Source organism: Homalodisca vitripennis, chromosome 1 (assembly GCF_021130785.1).
Source record: "Homalodisca vitripennis isolate AUS2020 chromosome 1, UT_GWSS_2.1, whole genome shotgun sequence".
Classification (NCBI taxonomy): domain Eukaryota; kingdom Metazoa; phylum Arthropoda; class Insecta; order Hemiptera; family Cicadellidae; genus Homalodisca; species Homalodisca vitripennis.
The window spans coordinates 152,571,697-152,577,500 of record NC_060207.1 but is presented as its reverse complement, the minus strand read 5'-3'; positions in this window follow the sequence as shown (position 1 = coordinate 152,577,500).

Below are 5,804 nucleotides of genomic sequence, written 5' to 3'. Positions count from 1 at the left end.
GCTATCCTACTGCTCTTAAACTTCTCTGTAATCTTTTATGCTTACTAGAATATATTCTATGTTGGTATTAATGAGCCTCATTGTATTTTTTTAATTGTTAAAGTTCAGTTTTTAAGTTATAAATAGCAGATTAAATTACATTCTACAGGCAATACTGTGAATACAATAATTTGTGTAATACTATATGAAAACTACTACTAATATAATTTTAAATTTAAATTTGTCTTTATATCATAAACCGATCCTGGAAGACCTATTAAAACAATCCTCAGACCCCAATAATGTTATCCTTTTATGGCCGCTAACACTATTTATTATTTAACACGAGTAGCTTACATAGGATTTACAGTATTTTTTATTTCAGAAATCTGATTGATACATAAGAATCACCATAGCTATTGTGGGAAAGGTTGATTATGCGAATGTTGAGCTTAGCTCTTTTCACCTTCCCCTTAGTGCAGCGTCTGAAATATGATGCTGTCACAGACTTGGAATCTGGAGACCCCGCCCGTGAGAAGAGATAAAACAAATCGACGACGAAGAGCTGAAAACGAAGTTTGTGCAACTTTTCGACGTCAGCCACTCAGCGGAGGGTGAAAAGGAGATTAATTCAACATTCAAATTGAATCAAACCTTTCCACCATACCTACGTTATGATTGTGTAGAAATTAAGTTGTTACATCGTGCTTTAGGATCGTGCCTAACACATCGTAGGGGACTCGATTGTGCACCTTATGAGACAACGTGAATACCTCTTTATTTAGATTGCACTTCATTTTTTAGCCTAGGAGTCAAGTGTCAGATGTCAGACGTTAATAAATAAAATTAAATGTATTGATGCAAAAAAAAATTTCAACTCAGAAAGTAAAAATATATTTAATGTTTTACATTAATACCGGCTACATTTAATGCACTTAAAAGTTGTCCACTTTTCCTACCGGGCTATTGTTTGACGTGACACCGGAAACAATCTGACGTGTGCGTCAGTGTGTGTTGAGCCGACTACTAACAAATACACATACTCTCGTCACCGATGGCAGTTGTGCAAATAATGTGCTTCTGAAGATGTCTTTTGACACTCCAACGTTCAGAGCCTACCGATGGAGATAGAATTGGGCCCAGGATTATTGATATCTTCGGTAACTATTACTGACTACAGGAAAATATTCTGAAATATTTCCATTTGATTTAAGATGGCTAATTTTATTTCTAAAAATCTTCAATATTCCACTGAGAGTGATAGACTTTTGGGAAATATATACGGAAAACATGGAAAAACTTTGTTATCTTGTTTGTTGTACGTTTCATATCTAAGCTTTCAGATCTGGAGTGTCAGAATGATTCTCGACTGTATAGCTAGAGAATCGGACATAATACTCAGCATTTTACAATGAGTATAATTATAACCCTAGTAATAGATAATCTGATAACAGCTAAGAGGAATCTGTAATTAATGTTTTTCTTTCAAAATCCCCATTAAAGTGTAGCTAAGAAGGGGTGAAAAAGTGGGGCGTAAAATTTATCTGATTAAAATGTGTCAAATGTCCATAAAGAAATGACGGTGTGAAAGTATTTTTGTTGTAACTCAGAATCACATATACTCTATTAAACAAAACAAATGTAACGCTACAGGCTTGATGTGAAACAGAATGGTTAATATGTAACATAAAATTGGATCGCTTTGAAAGTGGTTCTAAGAGACGTGTAGATGTTAAATATGTTAATAATACATCTGTGTAATTAAATTGTGTCAACGAAATAATTAATTATGCTTACTTGTATATAAATACGTGAACATTTGTGTTTAGCAATTTATCGGTATCTTATGAAGCGATAATTTAATTCCGCGCTCACACATACTATTGTTTAGCTAGATAGAATTTTGTGGGCAATAATGTAGTGAAATAGAAATCCTTCTCATACCGAGTATGTACATATTTTCGTGATCTAGGCAACAACGCTAATGTTTCTAGGGCACCGGGAATTACTTGGACCGGAAGAAGACTATAAGGGCCAAAGTAGACAATGATTTGTACTAAAGTAAGATACTTTTTCAGACTGAGTATGTATATAATCATTTGATCGTGGTAAAAGAAAAACTTTACTTTGACATGTAATGCGTAGCTGATTCAAATCTGAAATGATTCTTCACGCTCTAAACATACAATTCGCTTAGATTTTGAAGCGCTTCACAATGAACACTGAAAAAATATGTACGTTACTACATGTGTAATATGTACATGTTTACTTTCAATTCTAAATTGTAATAGGCCTCATATTACATCATAAATGCTGTCACTAAGGATCACTGCGTCCTTAGTACATCTCCATTGTGGCCTAAAGGTATTCAGTGTGCCTGAAATAGTTGGAGTTTTTCATATAAATATTACAGAATGTTGCAGAGAAATTTGTGTATTTTATTGGTACTCTTAAAACTGTTTCACTTTCTAACATGTTTCAGCCCAAAACATTGACCTTTAGACTTAAAGTGTAGTCATTCTGACGTAGACTGAAATATCTTCTAGTGATCATCACTTATTTTCAGAAGTTTTAAAAAGTATATTCATATAATGTACCTGTTATTCAATAGGGCATCACTTGAAAAGCCACGGGTAATCTGCTAGTTGAGTATAAACTTGGATCTTTCAATTTCTCAATTGTTTGAACCATATAAAATATTTTATATTTATAGCTACGCAAATATGTTTTTATGGTGATAGCTCCGAAGCAAAGTCCAAACATAGACGTTTTATTACAGCAGTAAAAATGTCAGTAAATTTTATTAACAAGTTCCATTGTATCACAAAATTACCGTTATATCGCGTAAGTCAGGACACTCAAGTGTCATGTGTTATAACCAGGTGTCGACCACCTCCACAGTGTCACATAATCCACACATAACCCACTTCTGCTCCATCTTCACTAACACATTCATAGCTCACTATAAACTGTTGTGTCTTTAATAGTACTTTTCACCTAAAGAGTAGCTTAAGGGGATTTAAACCTCCTGAAATATTTTTTACATAATCACCATGTTTAGTTTATAAAATGGTTAACAATTTCATACATATGTCACGCTCTTCTTCTTTTATTTTATTTGAGGTCTCACTCGTTGCCTATTTTAGAGCGAGAGTGAGATTCTGGCATGTTGGTTCTCTTTTAGTAAGTGCGTGAGCTTTGTACTCGCCGAAAACCCCAAAGTGTGAGGCCATCTACTGAAGGACAGTTCGCTATCCAGTTGTCATAATGTGTGTTATAATAATTTCCATGAATACTTTTTTAAGATCTTATTATTTTAGTATGACACAATTAAAACCAACCGTCAGGCATGTAAATACATGTTAGCGCAGCGTAAGCTACTATTTACAGACTCTTAAAGTGGCGACTTAGTCCCTTATCTAAGTTGTGTGAAGATGCCATAAGTATTATTTACATACTTATGTGTTGGGTGGTCGTTTTAATTGTATATAAAGCTAGCAATAATGAAATAAAAAATATTCGTTTCATACCACTTATAATTATTGCTGCAGACGATTCTTAGAAAAAACACCTCTATCGATTTAAACAAAAATCCAGGTTTTACATCAGTGTTTGAAATAATACTTTTTTAGTTTTTATTATTTTATACCTACACGAGAGTAGTGATAAACGTCAGCATAAAACATGACTGCCACAAGACCTTTTCCATATGGTATGATCATATCAGTACTTTTTAATGGAACACAGTACTCTACTGGTACACATATCGTTTCCCCTACATTAAAATCAAAACGAAAAAATGTTCCCATAGATTTCTGTATCCTCAACCACTTTCTGAATCGACAATTACACCAGTTTGGAATTAATGTAAACGTCTGCGTATATAAAAAAATATCATTATGAGGTTATTGTGTTAACAATTGACATGCTTGCACTGTTTGTAAACTAAAATCCATAAAGACGAAAGAGGTGTTGTGATGGTGAGGGGGGAGGGTCTTGTATGCAAGTTTCTTATCTCAATACGTGCTAAAAAGTTTTCTAATTAACATAAACAGAGCCGCCGAGTGGAAACCTCTTTACTTCACCCACATCACACTCAGCCGCTGTAAACAAGATAACAATACGACGTCGTTGTTGTTTCTGTTAATGTAACAGTTCCACATTTCATGATACTCCACAAGTTCCTCCCTTTCCGGAGCGTTCAATAAAAACGCTTAGCTGCGTTTCAGTGATTCGTAAAAATATTGGCTTTGATGGTTCATAAAAAATTCCCCTTGTGTTAACGTAATTGTGTAATGTAATCCACAACATAAAAAAGTCATATAAAATGTTGGAGTTTTAGGTTACAAAAGAGTAAATCTGCACAAGAACATAAATCATCAATATTACTTTTGATTACATCGGGGAACTTAGTTTGCTAAATGTTAAATGTGTCGATTGTGATACCTGAGTCACTGAAATTCCTGATACACTAATTGACTATTCAATCGCTAATAGATTGCCCGAGGAGATGATTATAATTGGATGGATATTGATCAGTGTCATGATATGCCTTCTTAATTAATAAGAAATTGTATAATTGGTACAAATATTTGTAATTGTTGCAAACATTTTGGTTTCGGTTACTTAATAGTATTGTATTTGTATTTTTATTTGCTAGCCTTAAAATATGTTTTCTGACAACAGAAGGAATTTCAGGCATTTACAGCAGGTGTAGTAGTTTGACTGATAGCATTGCCTATATATAATAGCTGAAGATAATACATTACCTTTTACAGTGACTGTTACAGGAACAAAACACAGAATAAACAAATTAGGAGACTTAACAGAGTAAATGTTGAAGTTTAATCATACACATTGTGTCAGTAACCTAATAAAACATGTAATAAAGTTACTACGTTGGATTGCTTGTTTCATACAAGGCTTGAACACTTTAGCTTAACCTGCTATGTGATTTTCTTAGTAAATTGTAAAGTCTAAGCAAAGATCTGTCTTAAAATTTAGAACATAGCTCAGAACTAGATATCAGTTTTTTAACATACAATTAACTACTTTATAGCAGGTGTCTTAAAAGTCCAACCCCAACCCCCTATTAACTTTATTAACTCTCTCATGAATAGCGATGGAGTGATTTACCTCGGGGGATGTTTATATGACCAACTGAGGAGCTTTTTATGTTTGAAACTGTATGTCAAAATTTTTAAATAGTGAAACCTATTTGAAAACCTTGCAAGTGAAACCTCGTTTTGAAGATATTATAAAAAGAAGGAGAATGGCGCAAACTAGAGGTCTTGGTAGAAATTTTGACTTACTCCTTATTATTATTTAATCAACTCGGCACAAATAAATGAATTTCACAACGTTATCATGAGATCATATTTATTATTTAGTTAAAACACTCCAATCAGAAGATGAAGGATTCATTATCAGTAGAAGGCGGTAAGAGCTGAGAGGTTTCAAGGAGTCTAGGAGCTTAACACGGCTTGTGCAGTTCTGGGGATCTCTGGCTTCTCTGCTTAACAGCTCATGTTATACGATACTGATAATCACTCTTACTTGACAAGATCCCTGTAATGATATTAAAATAGTCAGACATAATAGTAAAGTGTTATTTATAAAATGCAAAGGCTGTTTCAAATGGTTGTACTTAAACATACAAAGAAATATAGTAGGTAGCAATAAAAAAAAAAATACTTAAAATATAAAAACACACTCTCGGTGTAAAATAATATTTCCCGTTTCAAAATGTGTTTTTCACAAAAGTAAAAACCTAAATAAAGAGTGATCATAAAGTATTCAAATTGTATGTAGCTGTACTGAAGTAA